Source organism: Rhipicephalus microplus, chromosome 3, assembly GCF_043290135.1.
Source record: "Rhipicephalus microplus isolate Deutch F79 chromosome 3, USDA_Rmic, whole genome shotgun sequence".
In the NCBI taxonomy this organism is placed as follows: Eukaryota; Metazoa; Arthropoda; class Arachnida; order Ixodida; family Ixodidae; genus Rhipicephalus; species Rhipicephalus microplus.
In genome coordinates this window covers 160208405-160233641 of record NC_134702.1, presented here as the reverse complement: position 1 = coordinate 160233641, position 25237 = coordinate 160208405, and the positions used below count along the sequence as shown (strand labels likewise).

General features: G+C 44.9%; 1 protein-coding gene across 1 annotated transcript in view; it reads left to right on the top strand.

Annotated features, from left to right (window-relative positions):
* LOC119169876 (uncharacterized) overlaps nucleotides 1-25237 on the top strand; it is a 154139-nt gene that overhangs the window by 38793 nt on the left and 90109 nt on the right. The window contains exon 2 of the mRNA XM_075890384.1: nucleotides 922-965. The gene's annotated coding sequence lies outside the window, so the exon portion shown is untranslated. The remainder of the gene's footprint in view (nucleotides 1-921; nucleotides 966-25237) is intronic.

The following is a 25237-nucleotide window of genomic DNA, read 5'->3' as shown; positions in this document are numbered from 1 at the left end:
TTCATGTTCCATCGCACAACTTATTCCTCTGACGTCCTCGTCTGTGATTGCTTTACAGTCACACAACTTTGGTTTAAGTGCAATAGAGTATCAGTTCTCCAAGTGGAAATCTCCGTTTAATGTGGCAAACGACTTAACTGCAATAACGACATCATGAAACTTGCTGGTGTATCATCCACTCATGTGGCGCAGCAAGGGAAGAAACGTTATCGTCTTGCCTGGTGATGAAAGAAACGATGGTGATTACGCGCACTTAAAGGGTTCCGTGCCAGTGGTGTATTGCTATTCGGTCCACGTTGTACGCATGCATGCTTACATCGCTGATACCACGCTTTCGCATAGCTGACGCTGGTGGCGAGCTATTCAAAACTGACATCACGTGAAATGCCCCGAGCCGTATAGCCACGGTAGGAGTGCTTCGTGCTGCGTGCCTCCGTTATACTTGTACCGTGCACGAAGAGGTGCTCTGCTTACACGTTGCGTTTGCGAGCGAATCGTCCGAGTGTGTGCATTTGGCCTAGTTGGTGAGCAAGGTAACATATTTGAGGAGGTGCGGCGCCTATAGTTGGACCGGGGATAAATATAATGGTCCAAAAATAAAACGTATAGCATGTGAGCTGCGGCCAACCTACGCAAAACTGAATGCCAGCTTAATTGCTCCATTGGGGAAGTCGTTCTTTATTTCCATGCGAATATGATATGGCGCCGTCTTTTGACGTATTTTCCTGGAAAAGTAAAAACCGCTTCTCTGATGGAACGCGTTGGCATGGGCTTTTGCGTAGCTTGAGGACAGCTCACGTGCTACGTTTTACTTTTGGAGCAGCTGTACTGCACGACGCTCAAAAGAAGTGTCCGAATTCTATTTTCTGAATATTGTAGTGGTACCGTTTCTTAAATCTTCCCTTTTCTTTTCGTCCACAGATAACGTGGTGGATTGCCCCCAAGTGCCTGCCCACCTTTACTAGGTGAGTCACCGTTACGCGAGTTCTTATGCTGCGTCAATCTAATTTATCGCCACGTATTTGCAAAACCTGCGATCGAATACGGGTAGGCTTCATGGACATGTGCTTCTTATTCGTTAAAAATGGTCTTGTGCTCTATACATGACCTTACATAACGGAAGCATAGAAACAAGAATCACTACACATCACACCACTTTATTTTCTCAATAACCATGAAAAGAGTATGAAGTAGTCAGGTTTCTCAAGATGTTCGATGCAGCTTTTTCGCCTGGTCTCCTCGCAACTATGTTGCAAAATAAACTCGGTTCAATTAAATACATAAGTGTATGATTACAGCACGGCTAGATGATGTCAGTTGGAGAGAAAACTAGTTGCATTGTCGAAAAAAGTTGATACAATAGTGAGAGCTGCAATGCTGTGGAAAACGCCGTCCCAATCTGATGCGGCGTGGGGAAGAAATGATTGATTGCGGAATGTCATGCTATATGGTATACGCCAAGTATCGGATCCAGTTAAGCTTCAGCCACCGCAAATCTTTCATTGACACGGCTGGCGGAACGACTTAGAATGAAATTTGCGGTATGTAGAGTGAAAATAGGAAGTTACAGGGTTCTAATACCCTGTAATACCGACCTATACTTTCGTGTAAGTTTTTGCTATTAATAGGGTTGTATTAGATAATTTATGGTTTTCCTCTTAAAACAGTACCATAAAAACGTATCACTTTTACGAGCCTTCGTCTACAGAGATTGCATGGTGCTCAATATTTATTATTGAGCCTTGCCCAATTCACAGAACTTGCCGCTCATCGTCAGTGTTCAGAGAAGCCAAAAAAGTTAAGCTTCCAGCAGTGTAACTCTGTAGCTAGTGTCTCGTAAACGTCAATCAGCTAATTTTATTCGAACTGTTGGCCCCTTCCCTGTCGCAGGTCTGGCATCAGCAGGGTTCGTGGCGGTGTCTTTAAGTTCTTCGCCGGATTTGTTGGAGGGTAGTTTTGTTTTTCTTCCGGCAAGATGATTTTTTTTTTCATTTTGGAGGAGACGAACGACTCTGCGTCAGCTACGCTCCTGAGTATGGGGGGCAAACTGCATCATGAAAGGCCTACAGATGTCGTGGCCGTTTTCTTTACGTTTCATGTTTAGTTCTTTTGGCGGACGGCTGTCATCCAGTCCGAACTCGGCGAAGACCACTCACGAGTGGGTGCCCGTGTTCTAATCCTTGTCACCCGATTGAGTTTGTTCAACGGGGACTTATGATAAGTGCTTTTCGGTTCGGTCTCTGGCGTGGTGTCGGACACTTCGAAGGAAGCCCCGAGAGAGTCGCACCGGAGACGCACAGAGAGCAGGTTGCAGCGGGTGCTGCGTAGTTTTGTGAGAATTACGTTGTGTGTCAGTGTGTGAAGCGTCTAACTATGGGAACTTAGGCCAAACAAATTAAATTAGGAGCATTTCTGAGAGTATGTTGTGTGTTCGTTTCATTTCTCCGGCGGCCACCAAGTAGCAACAAGAACACTACGACACAATACGATGCATGACCCGGGCCTGGTAGATAGCCTGGTGCGGTGGTACACATGAGATACGTTACTTGTCGTCTCCCGTAATGTTGCTTCCATAGTTTTAACATTTCATGTAAATATTTCTGTAGATTGTCTGAAGTGATAGTACATGACAAATGTTGCTTTTTGTCTCGCGCGATGTTGTTTCCATAATTTTATTATTTCATGTAGTCAAAGAACATGTACTTCTCAGAACGGAGTTTACCAATCCATTTTTTTGCGCATTTATGCATAACAATACATGTGAGGTTCACTTAATCGCGATGAGTCTCTTTTTTTCTTCTCAGTCACAAGCGTCTAGACTCAGCATTTGAGCTTTTTCAAACGTATTTCCGCATTCTGAGCAGTTCTGAAAAATAAATGTATTCGCTCAAATGAAGAATTGGAAACTGGCCGAAAATGGCATTTCTTTTGAACTCGAGGATGTTCCTTGTGCTCCGCTAAGTAAATAGCGAGGAAAACGATTTCATTGCATCTTTTGCAAACATGCATAAAAAGCCTCCCAATAAGAATGTTCACGCAAATTCATTTTACCTGGACACGCATATGCGCTTACGCCTGAGCAGCCGTGCCGAGGTTCCAGCGAAACCCCATTAGTGCAACATTGTGAAGAAAATTCGCATATCTGAATATCTTTTGCCGGGCGCATTGCACACTAAAACAATACAACTAAGCCTAAAGACCTGTATTCCTAGATGCTCTAAATGAGGCGACACAGGCAGTGACTGAACCTTAATGCGTACACAAATTCCTTGTGGTGCAAATACAGTATTCAAACGTTAGGTTACGGAAAAAACCAACGGAGCATCTTCACATTCTTCAAATTCAGGACATGAACTTGATTTAGTGACCCTTTGACAAGTAATTACGAATCATTTCTAAATCAAATTGAGAAACTTGTAAAAAAAGGGCGAGGGCATTTTTGTAGCTAGGCTAGATAGAACCTGCATCACAAATGCAAAGTCATTTTTAATTTTGCTCCGTGACGCACGAAGTAGAGACACCGAGTAGCCACTATTCTGCAACGACTCATTGTCCAGTCTGCAACAGTCACCAGAAAAAATAATGGTCATTGCAGAATGATAAGCCGTAATTTCACGTTTAGTAGCCCTAATGTCTTCACCAGTAGCCTTTTCAGAGTTTCAAGCCATCTTAACAGAATTGAATTTATGTCACATATTACCTACAGCGACCTCTATTCCTTCTATCTCTACATTACTACGAGTGTCCATTCCAACATGAGTCTCCATTAGTACATTACAAACCACCGTCGCACAAAAACCCGCCAACGCTCAGTGACTTGTTGTACCACAATGGGCAGCCACTGAGTAGCAATCATGATAGCCATAACCGTAGGCAGTGCCGGTAATTTGCGAGTACCTAAAGTTCAAACATGCTCACTCTTGTAAAATGATGCCATTGAAAAGAGAACTGTTTTCCTCTACGTTATTAATTTCAAGGTTCGCTTAAGGATGCATTCAATTAAACAAAGCTTTTCAGCTTGCCACAATCGTCGTCTTCTGCGTGAATATCGTCCAAATCAGATCCGGGCTCTCATGTCGCAAACTTACCATGTGATTATGAGGGACGCTATAGTGGAGGACTGCAGTCATTTTGACCACCTGGTGTGTTCTTCATCGTGTGCTCTTCAACGCACAGGACGTGAGACCCTACTATTTCACCAGAGAAAACGGTCAAATAAAAACCGAGACATTACTTCTTAGCGTCCACATTGGTGTACAGGCGCCTCGCTTCCTCATATATTGGAAGTACTGCCAACAAAAGTTGTTCCCTCGTGTAGCCAAGCCTTCATGCCTCACTGAGAATAAGGAAGCGCGTGTTTTCCAAAATGGTTTACGATTGATAGTACTATATATGTACTGTACTATGACGGAGCAGTGAGCCCTCCCAAAAGTTTGGATCTGCTGCTAGAAAGAAAAAAAGAAATTTTGGTCGAATGAACAACGCTATTTACTCGAATACGAGATAGCGGTAAGCTCTCTCTCTCTCTCTCTCGTCTAAGGACGACGCACCAGGAGTGGAAGGACGCTCATATCTAAGCATTCATAAGAGTACTGGGTGCTCTGCAATTGGCTGTGCTTTTATTAGGGGCGAAGCATATTGAGGGTGAGGCTTGTCCGTCAACGGTGTCTGTGGTCACTGCTACATTATTGAGGCAACGCTCGCGTAATGTATGATAATGTGAGACACAAACAAAAAGCCTTAACAACAGACTGTTATCGTTCATACACAGTAAAAATTTTTACACCCAGAAGGGTGTAAATGACCTCGTCCCGTGGACGACACCCTAAGGGTGTTAATTCAGCGCCTTCCAAAAAGGGTGCTTTTTCATGCACCCTTAGAATAGGGTGTACATGTAAAAAAACTGTAGGGTGTTAAAAAACACTCTTAAGGAAGGGTGCCTTCGATGTCCATCACTTTTTTAGCACCCTCTGAGGAGGGTGCGAGAAGGGTGCACAAGGGTGTTGAGTGCCCATGGCAGGGGTGCCAGTATTCTTTTAGACTGCACTAATAGATATCAGCATGCACTGATTACACACTACTTGAAGAAAGTGGTCCTCATTATCAATGGTGCGCCACCTGTCGAGCTCCATTCATTGCGTCTGGGCAAAAATATAAACGCGTGCCATCGTGTATGAACTTGTGCTGGATCTATATATACTTCACAGTATATGCATAGTGCGCGTTACAGAAAATGAAGCCTTGCTGCCCTTGCATACTGCGTTTATTTAATAGGCAAATAAAACAAACTTTTCTTCTGCCACACAACTTTTTCACCAGATATACGCTCACGTATACGTACACTACACATGCAACACCTCAAATGTTTATTATATTTATTCAGTTTCACTTCATTGACAATTCTTCAATTCTTTGCAACATACAATTACACTGGTTTCAGTTTAGTATACTGCTTCAAGTACATAGAGACTAAAAATGCAATATACGCTAATATATCCCTATAATTCTTTCAAGTATCTACAATCCCAGTGGTTTCCAGTTTAATACTCCTTCATGTACACAATCGGTTAATAGGAATGAAATACAGGCATATATATACTTATGATTCTTTCAAATATATACAATCACCATGATTTCACTATATACGCCTTCATGTACACAATCGTTCCCAAGAAGTGATGCACACAAAAATATATATGGATAGTGTTTTCAAATGTATATAATCACAGTGGATTAAGCTTTGTATTCCTGGATGTATAACAATTGGTTATGAGAAAGGATGTACATGCAAACATATACGGGTTTTTGCACATATAACTTTAGCGAATACTTAAGAAACCAATACAATGATCAGAAACACAATAAGCTAAAAACAAACACAAAACTGAGTCAAAACACACAAAAAACAAAAGAGGTAATGCATAATTATGGCTAATAACACAGCTGGGTCACTTTATGCCAAATGTCCCAGCCATTTTGGCAACCATCTCAAATGTATTCGAAAAACTCGTGCTGCATTGAAAATAGTGAACTTCTGGAATATTTAGGAGAGGAAAAATATTTGGTCACGTGGCTGCCTTCTGAACTTCCTGAAATGCCGCCTAGGTGTTGTATGTGAAAAATTTTATTTTAAAAGCACTGCTCCTTCTTTTCATACGAAACTCGGTCTACGTGTTACGTAACAAGAGCTTAATTTGGGAGAGTTGGTTCATCGTGGTTGTGCGCTAGTCAAGGCGCGACAACTTTCCGAAGAGACAGAAAGAACAGGAAAGAGCACCGACTGTCAACTGAATTTAATGAATGTGCTACGAGCGCTTTTATACGGAGTACAAGAACCGTGTTCATGCGCGACGACACGTGTGAGCACTACAAAATAATCTTTAACTGTGAAAAGAATACTCCCTCTCGGAAAGGATAAGTGAACGTGTAGTGATGCACTGATCATTGGTTTACCTGATAAAAAATACTTCCACAAACATTAAATTGGCATTAAGTAAACCTATTCTCGTGACGAATGGGCCAAGATTGACTATTCCTGTTGCTGTTTAATACACACACTTTTGAAAGCTTGCAAGGGGTGGAAAACAACACGCTAATATCATATCTGCTGGCTATTTTTTTAATTGTGAGACACATGATGTGGTATAACATGCAAAGGTTTTGGTCATTGTTTTTTGTTGGTCCTGTCTAACTTTACTTTCTGCAGGAGGGTTTTGCAAACGGGTGTGATGATTCTGTTGGGATACCCAGCATCTTTTAGTCTTTTAATCTGGTTTTTAAACCTGACCTCACCCTTGTGCTAACATGACTTCTGAAGGGTGGCCTGAGTACATGTGGTATCAATTCCTCTTTCTACTAATTTTGAATGCCCACTATCAAAAGGCAGAACATTCTTAGCACTCCTGGGCTGATAGCACCATCCAATACCCCAACAGCATCATCACACTTGTTTGTGAAACCCTCCTGCAGAAAGTAAAGTTAAAGGAAGCAGGACCAAAAGAAAAAGAGAATGACCAATCACCTTTGCATGTCACACGGTACTACGTACATAACGTGTCTCACAATTTTAGGAAAAGAGCCAGCAGATATGACATTGTTGTTTTCCACCCCTTGCAAGCTTTCAAAAGTGCATGTACTTACAGCAACAGGAATAGTCAATCTTGCACCATTCGTCACTAGAATAGGTTTACTGAATGCCAATCTAATGTGTATAAGATACCGCTAACATGTGGAAAAGTAAACAGGACAAACTGGGCAATGCTTCAATGATCAAGCAAGACAGCATGCTTTAAATGTTAAGAAGAGCTATAGTAGTCTCATGGCCGGACACCGTAAAGAATGTAAGTGTAGTCCTAGGTTTCATAAAACACGGTTATTGAAAAAAAAGCAAGCAGAAAAATGAGAGATTTTAGAACTCTTTATCAGGAAGGCCAAGGATCAATGCATCAGTACACCTTCACTTATCTTTTCCGAAAAAGAGTATTCTTTTCTCGGTTAAAATTATTTTGTCATGGTCCCACATGTGTTTTTGCAGATGAGCCCTGGTCTTGTGCTCAGTATAAAAACGCTCGTAGCACCTTCAATAAAATTCAGTTGACAGCGCTCTTTCCTGTCCTTTTTGCGATAAGATTTTTATTACAGAAAGAATTTCATTTTCTTACAATTTAGGTATAATGATGAGTTTTCATTGTATCACAACATGGAGCAAATTGCATCTCAATACGGACAAAAATCACAATTTTGTGAAATTCGTGATATTTTCTCGTATATTTCAGCATCTTGAAAGGTCTAAAGATATTTTTTCCTCAAAAATATACCTTTTGTGAAGTAAATATTCACTGCTCAGATATTCATACAAAGTGCAATATTGCAATAAAAAATGCAAACATAACACATTTTGGCTTTATTCTTAGAAGCGAATGTGCCTAAAAAATTGCACTATTACTATTGAGCTTCAAATACCTTACAGAAGCACATTTACTTAACAGGTAGACCGAATTTGCTTTAGAAAAAATAAGCGGTAGTTTTAAAACGAAATTTTCCACAAACAGCACACAGACGGCATTATGCCAGGAAGTTATAAGCCAGCCACATGAACAAAACTTTTTTCTCGCTGAAATATTCTAGCAGTTCACTGTTTTCAACGCAGTAAGTCAGCACTTTTTTTTCAAATACAATTCAGATGGTCGCCAAAGTGGCTGGGACGTTTGGCATGGAATGGTCCAGCTATATTTAAGCAAAATAACTTACACAAATAACAATGTTTGTTCATCTACCATGACCACACTAGAAAAAGTTGTTCAGGCATTGTGACACTAAAATTTTCAGCGTCGTACTGCCTGAACAACTTCTTTGATAAACTCCAAACTCACGCCGAGAAAAATTCGCTCAATCACGGTGGTTGTTAAAGGCCCTGCGGCCGTAGACAATGTTGAAAATAAAAAAAAATCAACTCATCAGTGCTGTCACTCCTTCTTCGTCATTACTGACACGGAAAATTTTTCGGTTATCTATGTGGAGGTTCAGGAAGTAGGCTTGCTCTAGACTGGGGCCGGGGGGTAGACTACGCAGGACGTCAGCGGCACCCTCTCATCCTGTAATAAGAGCAAATATGACTTCTCTTAAAAGGATGTTCTTGCTGTTCAGGCAGCACCATATATAAAGAATGTGTAGTGTGTATCCTTCGAAATGGCGTGTAATTGACATTACACTGAACTCGAAGCATACAACCCATACATTCTAATAATTTCGTATGATAAAGATAAGAGTTTTCCAGCATACAGCAAATTCCCGAAATGAGGTGAAGTGTAAGACTACAGCTCGAAAATGGCACTTACGAAAGCCTGAACTCACCTAAGAATCAAATTCCTTATAGGGTAGTGAGCCAGTGTGAAAAACAATTCCTAAAGTACAACGCTCAGAACATGTAACATTATTCAAAATGCACAAGAAACTCACCTCTTCATGTACAAACAGTGAATACATCTCTGCTTTCTCTTTTACATGAGAACAAATGATCTTGGGCGTGGCACTAGCGAAGAGGTCTGCAAACAAAAAGTAAAAGATTTACTGACTTTAATCACGCCTCTAACAATCTGAGGAATTATTACAAGTCACCAATCAGTGCAATTCTGACTGCCTCTATAAGGGCATCAAAAATGAACAATTTTCTCGTTCTTTCTACCAACACAAGACGCTCCGTCAATGGAATCTAATCCAAATTTGACGCTGTGCTTCCTATTTGCCTGCTTTCTAGACGTAGGGCTGCGAACATGTGTTTTGTGCACCTAATCTAGCACAGAAATTCGTCATCTATAATTCAATCATCTTAATTCATTGTAATTTGATAAAAGATGTGATAGCTCGTCCAGTTTTTAAAGAGTTGCGGGCCCGCAATAGGCACTGCCTTGCACGTATGAAAGTACTTCTTAAAAAAAAAAAATTTCAAAGCTTGCTTTCAGAAAAAGCGTCTGGCATATTTCGACAACCAAGCCCATCCTCTGATGGCAATCAGGGGCACGCTATTAGCGATTATTGACTACGGGATTTACAAACGTAACCCGTGCCTAAATACTCAGTTAAACACAATCACGCAAGTAAGAGCGCTCGAACGCGGCAACGCGCGCGGACGCCGACTACGTTGCAGCAGCCATGGCTTATGCTAGAGCAACCGCACATAGCTACAACAGTCACGTATACTATCTCGATTCTGTTATAACGCCGAACATTATCGCAGATGAAAGCGAAGCACGAAAACAGCAAACAGAAACGAGGGAAAACAACGCACGGCGATGGCCACAACAACGCGCCTTTGGAAGTCTGCTAGATCTTTCCCTGTTGCTGGTGGCACTTGTCCTAAATAGCTTAAAAGACCGAGGCGCACGCGCTGGGAGCATCGCGGCATATCAGCACCTCCAACTATACCGTCTTTAAGCAAAAAAAAAGCCATTTCGTACAGTGCGCCTCTGTACATAAATTTTGCTTTTTCTTTCTTTTTTTGCGCTTACACCTACAGAAGCACGTTGCACATTTGAGTATTAATAGAAATGTTATTACGATGTAGCCCAAAGCACATCTTAAAACAATATCAATCACTTGGTGCATTGTAGACACAATGTGCGATCGGCAACTAATCCCGCCCTTGTTAAGTGATCACATCACTCACAGTATGAGTGATGCAGGCACTTACACAACATCACGCATAGCAGTGTGAACTCGTTAAGTCACACGTTTAATCGGGCATCTGTAACAGGCCCGCGAACGCATGCTGTTGTAAATGGCTGGCAGCCTACTTCGGCAGAGCTGCTGCAGGCGCCCAGCTAGCGCTGTATGATTACTACCTACGAAAACAGTACACTCACCGTTAACAGGCCCACGTTGTCCATGTCCGCCACTCCATAAATATTCCTTAATCCGAGCGTCACTTCGAACACGGTGTCATGCGTGACCACCATTGAATATGCGCCTGTTCGCTAGAACACACACAGCGACCAAGACCCCAGACCAACGCAACGCATTTGAAAGACGATGAGACAGAGGGAGCAACGTTGAGAGAGAGAAGGAGGAGGCACTGGCGGCGGCGTGGCGGCGCTGCAGCTGTCCACGCAGGTGTTCGGTGACGCAACTCTTCGCTTATCTACGCCGCCGTTGTGGGAGCAACGCTGGCCGGGGTGAGCGGGGGGGGAGGAGCGGGAAACCCGCCAAGGCGGCGCCGAAAGGCAAACGCTATGACGCATACGGCGGACGGCCGTTCGGCGCGGAATGACTCCTTCTAAACGACAACTCTCCTCCCAGCCAGTCGCACAGCGACGCAGATTATTTACCAGCCTCGGGTTCTTTGAGTATTTTGACGGAATGCGATTGCAGTGGGCGAAAAATAGTGAAGCAAAACTTGCGGAAAACAAAGTGCACCATGGAATGGCCAGAAACAATAATTATTTCGTCCTCGGTGGCATTAGCGGGAGAGCATCGCCACACCTTTTTCCAGAGGAATTTCTTTTCGCATTGTCTGTGTCTGGCTATTCCGCGTATGGTGCCGCAAACACTGAATGCGTAGTCGAAGCTGGAACAAATTAATCCACAGTCGCGGATGTTTATCACAAGGCTTGTCACGCACCACGAAACGTGCCGAGGTTGTTATAACAAACTTTTTGCTGACCACATGATCAGCACATAATTCCACATGGTTGCCCAATGAGCTAGCTAAGCACCTGTAGCAAAAGCAGGGCACGTTCTTGTTATTCGTTGTTAATATAAACGATGGTTGTGCATAAGTGCAGTGACAGCTTTCCGTGTGAATTGGTCATAACCCACGTTTTCGAGCGTAGAAGCGCCTCAGCGGACCTAATCAGCTACCACAGCAAGTTCGTAAGCAATGATTTGGTACGAAAGTGTGCAGCTGTTTTCCATGTACTGAATAGTCCGTGTACAGTGCGTTGACCACCGCCATTTCTTAAGCCACCTCCCATATAGACTCCCAGTCTGAACAGGTGTGGGACCTTAAACACTAAGAAGCAGTGCCCCCCCCGCACACACACAGAAATTTGAGGGCGCACGGGCTGATACACACGCATACTTATTCACAGGCGCACACACATACACGTATACACACATACGGCAACACACACACGCGGCCGTAAACGCACGCATGCATGGGCGTACACATGTGCACAGGCACGCTAACACAAGCACGGACTCGCACATACACGCGCACGCACACATGCACGGGTGTACACACAATCGCGCTTACACGCGAACACATGCGCAGGCTCACGCACACACACCCATACTCGGGCGAACATTATGTTCCTGTATATAATCCACAGCAAACATGTAGCTTATAACCAACGCTTAGGAAAGCTTTCGTAACATGGATTGCAGTTATATGCCATTATAGATGAAACGCGATTTGCTTCTGCTGACATTCTGCTGTATTCGGAGAGCACCTTTACACATTCTAAGTCAATTAGGCCGTCATTTAACGCAAGGTCCACATATTCGTGCAGTAGCTGCGCTGCTCGGCCGCCAATCTGAAGGTCGCGGGTTCGATGCCGGCCGTGGCAGTCGAATTAAGGCGGAGGCGAAAATGTGGAAGCCTTTGCACTGTGCGATATTAGCGCTCATTAAAGAACACCAAATGGTAAAAATCTGCAGCTTTCCACTACGACGACCCTCATAATCATATCGAGGTTTTTGAGACGTAAAATCCCAAATATTATAATTATGTGTTTTTCTTATGCTGCCTATTACATCTGATGAATCGGCACCTACACCCTTCTCAGGCACAAAAGCACCCTTAGAGCCTATTTTAGGGTGCTATCGAGGCAAGCACCCAAACAAAAGGGTGCTTTTTTTCAATCGACCATTTATGGGTGTTAAAGAGTGCTGCAAAGGGTGCTTTCTCGTAAAAGCACCCTTTTTACACCATTTTGGGTGCAAAAATTTTTACTGTGTATACTTGTGACGGCACCTTATAAAACACATACAAGCACAAACACTTTATACTAGTCGTTGACTACAATGTAGGCATTATGGCTTTGTCGTTGTACCTTTGTGTCACTTATATAGTTGTACCTTTGTGTCACTTATATAAGTCATTTTATATCCTCATATTAACATTATATGAGGTAATGCTCGATTAACCTATGATTATTCGCCCATACGATAACAAGGGTTTCGTCCACTCATCCCGACTAACACTTCGTGGAGTTGCATGGTTTTTTGTCTAGAATGTACACTCATGCTGGCTCATACACAAAAGAAAGTTTGATGAACGTGTACACGCAAGTGTTAGAGGACCTTCTATACGAAACTTATAAACTGCGTCTGTATAACTTGTGCAAACGCTGAATGCAATCACGAAGACTGCAACTATATACTTTAAGCTACGAAGGACCAATGGCGAATTAAAACTAATGTTCGAATTTTTGTGGGAGAGCATAATCTGCAGGGGCGGAGTGTATGGTTGCGCACCGAAGTATGAGAGATCGTGTGTTTAGAACTTTAAATTCGACGATTTGGAGGGCAATGTACTACTCTACTACGAGAAAACATCAAGCTGTCGCAGTTCAAACCAGTAGACTGTCTGTTGAGAAAAAGTGTTAATGATTTAGAATACTTGGTACCCTGCTATGGGATAGCATAAAGCCGTCCCGTGGGCCTCGCACTTGATGAGGCCGTGGCGACAAGAATTACGCCGTCAACGAGCTCGCACACACACACACACACACACACACACACACACACACACACACACACACACACACACACACACACACACACACACACACACGCACGCACGCACACACACGCACGCACGCACGCACATGCAGACTTGTAAGTTTAGAAAAATCGATTTACGATTTAGAGTACTTGGTACTCTACTATTGGAGAGCCTTGAAGCCGTGTGATTAAAAAAATGCAGATGCCACGTACAGTGGCAATCGATGATATGCAAAGCATGAATAAGAAAGGTTGATGTGTTACTTTAAAATAAGCACAACAGTACGAGGCGGAGGTAAATTATGCCGTTCATGACTTCCATGTCACGATTACCATGTTTGGACGTGTCATTTACCTTCCTCATCTATGCACGTCACCTGATACCAAACTTGGTATATGTGGGGCTAGCGAAATGGTCGCGAGCATGCTATGTGCCTACCATGTAGTCCAGTTTTACATGACACGCATGTCAGGATTATCATGTTTGGACGTGTTATTTACGTTCATCGTCCATTCACGTCATGCAATACCGAATTTGGTATATGGGGAACTAGTGAAATGGACGCGAGCTCGCTAGGAACGTAGCATGTAGTCATGTCTTACATGACACGCATATTATAACTATCATGTTAGGACCAGTCATTTACCTTCGTAGTCTATTCTCGTCATGCTATACCAAATTTGGTATATGTGCACCTAGCGAAACGACCGCGAGCGCATCATGAGCGTGGCATGTGGTCATGTTGTTACACGACACGCATCACATGATTATCATGTTTGCCCCAGTCGCATAACTTCGTCAATCATGCACGTCCCGTAACACCCAATTTGGTATATGTTGTAAGAGATGGGAAGGAGGAGGAAGTTGCTGATGATGGCATCCCACCGCTGCCACCAGTTGTTGGGATCCCACCGCTGAGGACCTGTTGTTGCGGATTCCGGCGCTGTCCACCAGTTGTTGCGGATCCCACCGCTGCCACCAGTTGTAAGAGATGGGAAGGAGGAGGAAGTTGCTGATGATGGCATCCCACCGCTGCCCCCAGTTGTTGCGGATCGGGGGCTGCCCGGTCTCTTGTGGTAGCGTGGTGTAGCTTCGGGTTGAGGAAACGACCGCTTACAAGATGGGGATACGAAAAACAAACAGGTTTATGGCACTATTTACAAATGTTTACAGCATAGAAAGGTTGAGAGTTCACAAACCACGAACGTGGTGGTTGAACCCTTACACAGTTCAGAGCGACGTCCCGCACTCTGCGGCGTCCTTATAAGCCCTGTCGGGCTCCTCCTTCTTGAGTGGAACACCAATCACACACACACAACAGGCGACGGGTACGAGCATGCACGGCCCACGTGAGCATCCAATATTGAGTCGTGATCACTGCACTGCAAAGTGGTGCCAGAGGGGCTCTTCCTCGTCGTGTGTGTGTCGCTGGTCGAGGGGTCCCAAGCTCCGGACAGCAGACATCAAACGGCCCGCCAATCTGTCCGCTCAATTAGCAGGGCACTTTGTGGCGGCGGCCGCCGTTTCTTCAAAGGAAGACGCTGTCTTTGTGTCCTCTCTGGAACGGCTCACGGCGTCGTGGCGACACGACGTCTCATCCTCCGGCTAGCAGGGACAATACCTGGTGGGCATAGGCAGCCGGCCAGACGGCTACTTGTTTGAGGATTAAAAGAGCGCCGCTCCCCCGTCATCTCTGGACGCTGGTTCCGAGAAAACTGGGTTCCAGGCGTGGGAACGCTGCCCGGCTACGCTTCCCAGCGACAGCATGGCGCCTACTGATGGCGGTCATAACAATGTGAAGCTAATGAAACGACTGCGAGCGTACCATGAACGTAGCGTATAGTCATCACTCATATGACGTGCATGTCATGTTTTCCACGTTAGAGTCTTTCAGTTGTGTTCGGCATACAGTCATGTCATACCATGCCAATTTCGCAACATGTCATGTGAACGAAACCACCGCAAGAGCAATACGACCATGAAATGTAAATCATGACATTCATGACATACATATCATAATGTTCATGCTATGGCTAGTCAGTGATGCTAGTCATACAGTCATGTTAGGCCATACCAAATTCGGTATTGATGTCATTAACGAAACCTCCAGGAGAGCTGAAAGTCGTAGGCGGCTAGAGAAAGAGATAGATAGATGCGCTCAAAGTTGCCAAAGTTCGCTAAGAAATGCTTCGCACTTGAAAAGTGGTTAACAATTTAGAGTACGAAGTACTCGACTACGGGAGAGCATAAAGAAGTCCCGCGGGCTTCCCTCACACTTGTTGGGACAGGTGCTCGTGTGTTAAGAAAGAAAAACTTGGCCCCAAATCTGCACGTTTCACTGCAAATGCCGTCGAAAGACGATAGTCTTGCGTGTGGAGAGAGTGAACTAAACGTTTCTTATATGTTCTGCTCGAGGAAATCGGTGAATTGTTTTCTGGAAGCACTGCATTAGAGTCTCGATCCGTGCAGTGAATGCTAGTGAGCGCATCGAGGCACGTTGGGCACGAGCGCTATCTGGCAGTTATCTTCGAAAAAAAGGAAGGTTTCGTCTTTTGAAACTTGGCTGCGCATTGTAAGAACGGTGTCTGATCGGGCACGGCTGCACTGGACCGACCCCAGTGTTCTATTCAGCTCTGCTGTAGATGAGGTTTAGCGTACTCTGCAGCAGTGCCCACGTGGAGGAATGAAGGCGTGATTGACCACTTCTTCATAACAGCCTTTAACAATTTCAAGCAACTAAACAATACGCTATACTTCAGTGTAATTAGGCTCCTCATCACCCCATAAACGGGCAATAAAACGAACAACATTACTTCTGCTGATAGTGCTGACATTTCACAGTAACTTGACTTAGGTTAAGGAGGTGTCAAGAGCCCACGGGACGCGTGTTCATCACGCATCAATACATGGGTGTCACAGACAGGTCGCAGATGTACGCGTATTCGTGATGGGTGCGCACGTAAGCACCATCACGTGGTAATGAAACATTTCATTCTACAACAGTTCATGCTGATAGTGCCTGCATATAGTGCGTGTAGGTAATGTCCTTCTATCCGCATGCTTCGCATAAAATCGATTCTCAAGGTACGTGGGAGCTGCCACTTTTCCCTCCTCTGTATATAGTATAGTTCGAAGAGCATCCTCTTCATTTTTAGGAACGAAACTCTTCCTCGCGAAACAAATTACCGCGCCATTCTGAAATTCCACCGCGCACATATTTGTTGCCATGTTCATTCACGAATAAACATTGAAAGACGATGGGCAGAGAAAAACACCCAGTAATATAAATATAATTGATTGATTTAATTTGGTGGTTTTAACGTCCCAAAACCACCATAAAATTATTGATATGTGGGGTTTAACGTCCCAAAACCACCATATGATTATGAGAGACGCCGTAGTGGAGGGCTCCGGAAATTTAGACCAACTGGGGTTATTTAACGTGCACCCAAATCTGAGCACACGGGCCTACAACATTTCCGCCTCCATCGGAAATTCAGCCGCCCCAGCCGGGGTTCGATCCCATGACCTGCGGGTCAGCAGCCGAGTACCTTAGCCAATAGACCACCGCGGCGGGGCAGTAATATAAACATACATGCGCCTATTTCGTTATGTATGCAATAACTCCCACTAAAGCGATAAAACTCGCGTGGTGTCATGGATTCGGCGTAGACGTCTCAATGGCGCCTTTTCCCCTTCTTTCAGCGTTCTTTCATCTAGGCCGTTCTTCTTTTCCTTCTCAGTGGATTGCGATGATCCTCCAACCGGTCCTCGAAATCTTTTTCTGCATCGCATGGGATTTTGCAGCACCTCCGAGATCAGTGCAGCTTTGACGAATAAACGGCATCATATCCTTACGTCATAAAGTTACGTCATGATAATGTCACACAACGACGTCATCATATGGTGGTCACTCGTGTGGACAGCCACAGTATAGTAACCATATCGGGAGTTTAACGTCCCGAAATCACGATATATTTATGAGAGACGCCATAGCAGACTTGGAAGACTCCGGAAATTTCGACCGTCTGGTTGTCTTTAACGTTCACTGGCATCGCAAAGTACATGTGATTCAATCATTTAGCCTTTACCGATTTGTGACCGTCGTTGTCGGGATCGACCTCGACGGTCACTGATCCACTGTAGTGGACAACATGGAGTAGTCATAATCGCCACAATCTCTGCACTCGCCGCGAAGACGCGCATTAAATATAGGTGAAAGCAAGTTGGCAGCCATCTCTTATTTGTGCCAACGGATATATAGGCAAAACCTAATAATAATAATAACAGAGACGGCCGAGATACAGTTTGAACCTTGCAAGCTAAACAGTGCCCGAAGATCGCCCTATATACCAAAACTTATTTCCTTCTTCGTTCTGAGCGGCCTTGCTCATCATCGGAACGAGGTCGGACAGAGCGGGCGCAACAATTTGCCGACGCGCCATACATTCTCGCGTCAGATGGGGGGTTACTTTGCGCCCACTGTATAGCTCTGTGTGGGTACACACTCAGCGTGGTTTCAGTGTGAAAGAAGGCCGCCGGATCGTGATGGTCCGTCTAGAATTTTCCTCTTCATTTTACCCTCATCCTCTGACGTCTGGTGCGGTCGGCGCCACTCGTGACGTCTGGAAAAGGAAAGACCCTCTATCCGATGGAAGCATCGTGGGCAGTGTGGAGTCTACTTCATATTCCCCCATAGCGGCAGCTTTCACCCGCGCCCCACGAGCTTCGCGAGAAGCACTGTGTGTGTTTATGTCTGTCTGTTTGTGTGCTCTGCGTGTACTGCCCCTTAGATGTGTCTGTGTAGGTCCGCGGGCGTCCACCTTGAATGACGTCTTCAGCGGAGTTCACGGTTGAAAAAAGAAAGAGGCAGGATCGTTCGCCGAGATGGGTAGAGGTATAGAGGGTGCACGGCTGGCAGTGGTCTACAGTACTCTTTTATACCCGCACGAATGGTCGCACACGGAAGCCATACACGAAACGATGGACCGTTTGCGTCTGCGAGTGCATATATACGACCCGTGATTACAGAGCTCTCTTTCTTGCAGCTCGAGCGACTGCGTTTCTTGCGATCCAGGGAGTCAAAAGAAGGAAGTGGATAAACTACGCGATAAGCGGCTAGATAGAGCTGCGCAAGTTTAGGTTAGTGATGTTATCCAGTTGTGTTTGATGAATCGGGACCCAAGTTTCGGCTATTGAAGGCAGCACAGTAGCACTTGACTGCCTGGTTTATATACCTTCGGCAAGTTGTAGTACATGCGTACGCTTCCGTGCTCGCAAAAGCCTTCGATCCATTTTGAAGATGACTTCAGTCGAATAGCCAACACGAGGTGCCTTTTCTTGCATACTCCTGCTGGCAAAGATGCGTTAAAAGTCAGCATTGTTCGTTTCGTCTCCTAGTGGAAACCCTATATGAGAACGGAACGAACGCGAAACCCTATATGAGCGAACGAACGCGAAAGACACTTTTTAATGTTGTATGCCAACAAAATCACAGTGGAACTATAGACCATTCATCGGTCGGCTTCTCAATCCTTGCGGACTTCCCGATGAGATTTATAGTCTGGCACTGTCCATGATGGTGGCCTAGTATGAATCAGTAACGTAATACAATAGTCTAACGCCTTAGTAGATGCTTTGAGACTATAAATTAAAGTAAAGAGTGTTTAGCTAGAGCTGACTTGTCACGACCTAAATTTATAGCACGTTCCTTCACGACAACCATGTCTTTTGACAACGCCCATTTTGACGCAGCATGGCTCCGTGAACTTCGATGGTCATCGCTGATTGGCCCGCGCATTGCCGGCGATATGTTACGTTGCTGACCTTGGTCGTAGTGGCCGAGCGACTGCATACTATACGCCACTTATGTACTGAATCCCAGGTATATAAACGTGCGTAGGACGATCTTCCGTCGATAAACTTGTACAGACCACATTATTCTCTTGCGTGGGTACACTTCGGCTTTTCACTAAATTTCGGTAATGTATACTTCGCCTTCTATACGGACGTGATTCAACATTAACGTGGTGGTCTGACTCGAATAATCGCTTATTCCTTTATGCGAAGTTATTCTACGCGGAACTATATATTTAAAAAATAATGAAAGTTGTAACCTTGCGTATGTAATAAAGCACACGTTTGTATAGCGAGACGTGACGTGAAAGCGCGATAGGAAGTCATGAAAGTGAATGCGCAGTCAGGCACACTCTCGCATGTTGGAAATCGGCTCCACACATAAGACAGCCTCCGGTTCGTATCTGACGTGATTGATCTCGCACTGTTATTTAAGCAGTCGAACCGTCGTGGAATATTCGTGGTACATATTTTTTCCTGAAAGTCGTAGCTTACGTCAGTATACGTGACAACGCATGTAGCCTTCTGAAGGCATCAGAAAAAAGAGCATATAAAACAGCTACGAGTGTTAGCTACAATTTTGTATTGAATCGTGATGAGCAGGGAATAAAGGTAAAGGAGGCGTATAGTACGAAGGCTCAAAGTTCGGCCTCCTTCAGCGACGACACTTTTCTTCAGCCACTTTACTTTGCTTTCCTCATAATTACTGTAACAGCAATCAAAACTAACCTCAATATATACCGGATGGTATGCATACCGCAATACTAGTCAATAGATCAATCACTTCATTAATAAACAGATTAGTCAGTAAATCATCAATGATTTTTACTACGACATAACAGGATGATTACATAGCCTAAACCATAGAGGTGGATATCGTATATACGGATCGCACACAGAAATAAATATACACATCGTCGTAATACTACAAGTTGCCGATGTGTGATATTCGCATGTTCCTAGTAAGCTCCGAGAGCGCTCTTAGATCGAAGCGACGTTTAAATGTACAATACGCTTGGAATCGGATCATCGCATGTACTTAATTCAACACTGCATAGGGGGTCCATTCTGGTCATTTCAATCAGAAGTCATCAGAACTCCTCGATGGACCGGTGGATCTTTTGTTAATTAAGTCACATCTTGTGTTGCATTCTCGCGCAGACACAATAGCGAGGGGATGTTTAGGAGCCACTGCGTTAAGAAAAAATAAAGGTTTCTTCCAGCGTATATACGCTACCCAGCCTAGAACTTTTTTCAATGCATCGCACTGGCCACACATGCATGCTTGGGTTGTCGTGGCGGTGGTATCTTTATTTTCATTGAATTTGCATTAGCATACTCAAGCTGCAAATAAATAAATAGTGCTTGGTGGCACCGGTACGTCCTCAAACTCTGCGTTTCCACAAGTTGGCTCCCAGTTTTACATCGTACGTTAGTTCGCACTACTTGGTTATACGAATCCGCCAGACATTCAACATATGGGAAACACAAGCTTGCCTCTTCGTGCGTGGATTTCTTGCACTCCTTGCACTTTGTCGAGTGACATTCATCAGTAAAGCGTCCATATATACTTGATTCAATTTTACACCTTTTCTCCGTTACGAGAAGCTGTATACAACACCTAAAGATCAAATGTCACCTCTGGCATCGACGTAGATTACCCTGGCATTGTGCGGTACCCTACCTGTTCTATAATATGTTGAATCTTTCATCTCGTGTCCCCATTCGTATGGCAGAAAGCTGGAAGTACGCTTCGTTAACCTCCTTGGCTTTGCTTTTTCGTTTCACCAGCCCCCCCCCCCCCCCCATCGGTTTCACGTTGCAACTGATGAGTCAGCGAACTAAGACTATTAAAAGAGCTGCAACATTTTGTCTAGTAACATGATAGATCCTGGATGTTGGCCCACATATTGGTAAATTATCAAGCGGAAAGCTCCTTTTCGTACTTCTGTGAGCGGCAGAGACTATCCGCGAGTCTTCGGGCCGGTATACCTCTTAACGTTTCGGAGTGCATGCGGCTCACGTGCCGTCCTGTAGCGGCCCGCAGGTGGTGGTCGCGGAAATAATCGCGAATGTGGAGCAGCAGCGAGTGGTAATCTTGCCGTCGACCCAGCTTGAAACCTCGCCAAGTCAGTTGCTGCCATCGCTGCTGCTATAAATACGCCACCGTCGCCGCGAGACAACGGGCACCAAGGAGTCCTCGCCATTGCGGGGGCCGTACTGCCACGAAAGACGTGAATACGGGTGCCGTAGTTATAGTATACCGTCTTTCAACTCGCCGCCCTTCTTTCTCTGTTCTGTATACGTGGTGGTGTAGACTGTATACCTTTGTTGTATAGTCTGTCTGTAGCCCGTCTCCTGGGACGTTTTCGCAGTGGGCACGGAGACTGAGCCTGCCCGAAGACGTTCCTTCACCGAATTCAGGCCGTTCCAGTAATGCGGCACTGTCGTATACCTACTGGTCGTCGATACATATTGAAAGACTCGATCATCGCACAGCTCTAGACCAGCTGAAAGGAAAACAAAAGTGTCAATCTGAACATCTTTCAGCTGTGATGACACGCATCACAGCTATGCTAAAGGAGAGGAATGAGTTGCTGCAATTTATGAAGGCTGAATATTTGCGACATTGAGTCCGGATAACAATCAGCATACCATGCCGTTGACATCGAGTTCACATACTCTTCACCTTCCACTCATTTTCTCTTTTTGCCCATCTTCAATTCAGCCAACCTGACTTAACCCGAACCAAAGAGTCGACTCTTTGATTCTGGTTATGGCGCTCAAAAGTGATTACTTTTGGTCGCCATTAGGCCTGATCCGGATCTAATTCCTTCATCATCATTGGCCTCATTGCGGAACCCAAAGTAAGGGGCCAATCACTGATGAGTGATCTTCCCAGGAGGGTGTTTATTCACGACTAACAGTGCGCCGTTTAAACGGTTTTAGTTGTGGTTAACGTATTTGTCTTTCGTTGGCTGGGTAAGCGCTTGTGATGAGCAGCTATATGTACCTACATCTGAAGTCATGTGTCAGTCCATTTGCTCGGCGTATACAACATAGAGTATGCGTGGGGGTGGGGGTGGGGGGAGCATACTATTTGAAAAGTACACTTCTGCAAGTGCACTGTGCAATAATTGTGATGTTATTTAATCAATTTGTTTCCTTTTGAAATGTTCTTTTTTGTACGAATACATCTTATTTGAGGGTAACCCATACTCTTCTGCGCTGCAGAACTTACGAAATCGAAGCAGCCGAGGGTATACAAACATTATTTTCTCCACAGCAAGCCTCTTAGAGTAGATCGGAACTGAACAGAACAGTACAGACTAGCGTCCAAAGAACGGTGCAAACTTAACGCTGGATGTAAGCTTCTGGCAGTCTCGTTCTTACGTGTTACATACCATGCTGATGTGATCGCACGCTTAGACTGAATGCTACACCCTGATAATGTAGAAACGTAAATGCATATAAATACGAGGTGTTTTTTCTCCGTGACAAGAGACCGTGCGCTGTCACGGCGATCTTTATTTTAATTTAGTCGTTACATCCGGTGGCCGTTTTCGTGTGAATGCGTATCAGATATCGTGCAATATTTCTGGTGGAGTAGGCCACATAGCCCGCGAGGCTAGGTGAGTTTTCTTTATTCTTTTTCTTTTTTTCGTTCTTCATTTCTTTCTTTCTTTCTTTCTTTTTTCTTTCTTTCTTTGTTTCTTTTTTTTCTTTCTTTCTTAGCTTAGGTTGATCTGCGTGCGTATGCACGCAGATCAACCTAAGCTAAGAAATGAGGAAATCAGGTGCTGATCTCTGACATTATTATTCAGGGTTTCATGTACGTTCACTGAACATAAAAAGCAACGGGGATTGTGTGTACACACGTGCCGATATAAACGAAGTCTCACCATGACGCGCTTTCATTTTTAGACGTATTATATTGTACAACGCGCTTTTCTCTCTACGCCTGACACCATTTCAAACAGTGTGTTCATTTGCACTCAAGGACAGGTTTCTCGCCTTGTTTCTCGGAAATTAGTCATTGCATTCTGTTTGTCGAAAGAAAAGAAGAGCACGACGGCACAGAAAATGAACGTTGCATGAGAAAACGTAGTGAAAAAAAAAGGGGGGGGGGTTGTGATATTGAACTCGAGTTTTAGTGTTCGAGCGATGCTGTTGTGGGTGGTCATGGATTAACTTTGGCCGTTCGCACTTCTTTAGTGGGCAAAATAACGAAAGTAAACTTGTTATTTTGAACTTTGCCACCCTTTTTAAATTTTGGTACTACGGATGGAATTGAAACCAGTGTCATTGAGCTTAGAAGTGTAACACCTTTTGTCTGCTTTGATACAGTGGTGTGCGTGGATATGTGGTTCAAGTCCTCCCTGGTCGCAAAATGCCTTCAATGCCACCATTATAATCAGAGTGTCGAACACCTCTTCAAAGATTATGAAATTTCTGTGCAGGGTTCGTTGAGCTCAGTAGATTTCTCCACTATCACACTGAACAACCACTTGTGTTGTTGTTATAATGAATATTTTTTCAGCAGATGGCCGTGACCATCCACTGTAGGGTCTGGCTGCGCATCTTCTGCGCCTTTTTACAATGATAAAATATTTCACTGTTCGGACCCAAGTGCGAGTGCGGACCTGTAAGCGATAGGGGCGACCGGGCAATACCTGGACGTTCCGACGTAAGAGATCTGAGCACGGGTCATCAAACTGTACGACATTCAATAGAAGTTATTACCGTCCAATTCTTGTCTGAAGCCAAAGCAATAGTATTTGCTTTTCAATCGAACAGCATTGTCTCATAGTATGCAGAAACATGAGCATCCGAATTCACGTTGCCTGCATGCATTGAGTAACGGCTTTCCTTTCGTTCTTGCTACATAGACGACTCTAGTGCTATCAAAGTGGGCGTTGCCAGCCAGCTTATAAAAAGGGAGGCCACCCGTAAAAGCCGCAAGCGGTGACCTCTTCCGTCTGGCGTGTCCCCGTCTTCTTGATCACCGAAGGCTCTTGGGTCACGGCGAGCGTGACGCCATCGCGATGCGGCGGGTCGCGCGTAACAGCCCGGCCTCCCTTTCTCAACGCAATTATCATCATCGCTTCTCTCTGTTTGGATTTGCGTTGACGCTTGCTTCTATTGCTCTTCCTCGATGGTCCTCCCTCTCCAATCCTCCACAAGACCTTCCTCTCTTTCCCCGCCTCACACCGTGCCGTTTCACTTCCTGGCACGGCAGTGCACGACCAAGAGAGGGGCGTGGGCGCGTACACCGAGCGTTGAGGTCGCATAGTTCGCCATCCGCCCCCTCCACCCCCCCTCCTTCTTTAGGCACCTCCACTTTATAACTTTCTTCCTGTGACTGGATTGCTCATTCGCTTGCTTGACGACTGTGCTCCCAGATGATCGTCCGACCAACGTCGTTGTTGTCTGCTGCTGGTAACGTCTGCTCACGGCATTATAAGCGTCGTCTGCGTGTCGACCCGCTAATCCTCCGCAAGTCTAGACCTTATGTGAAAACGACCGACTTCGAGAGCTTTCCGCAATGGCGAAAGCCACGTGCATGGTTGTGGCTTTGTATCGGCCTCTCTTGCCTCGCAGTTTGGAAGTTATGCCCATGCGCTCATCTTTGCCGAGCAATGACGCGTATATTTTTGGCAGGTCCCGTTGAGGCTTGTCGTGTTCCTCTTGCTTCAAAAGTGCGTCGCGTACTTACTATTGCGCCAGGCTAGACCTTACAGTTTGTTCCGCGCCTAGATACTGCTTATCTTCCTGCTCCTCCACCAGGATTCATTTGTTCATTTTTTACACTCGGGTTACCTAGAAAATAGCAGGGCAAGTGACCTTGGGTTTGCGGAAGGAACCACGCATGGTGGATTCGCGGGTCATGCGTCCACCGACCGGGCCATCATTACTGCCGCGTACGAGCCAGCCGCTTACCGTGACATTTCGGTCCTTCGTCGTCGTCAGAGCCCATGAAGAGCATCGTTACGTCGGTAGCGGGCCAAGGTAGTTGTACAACGCGAGACTGTGTCAGGGTAAGAGATGAAGGTCTGCAGCGTATTCACAGCAGTGATAGGCTCCTCACATTTCGTGACGAAGCGTAGACCTTGAGTCTCTGCGTCAACGTCACCCTGTATGTGTAACTTCTCCTTTTTT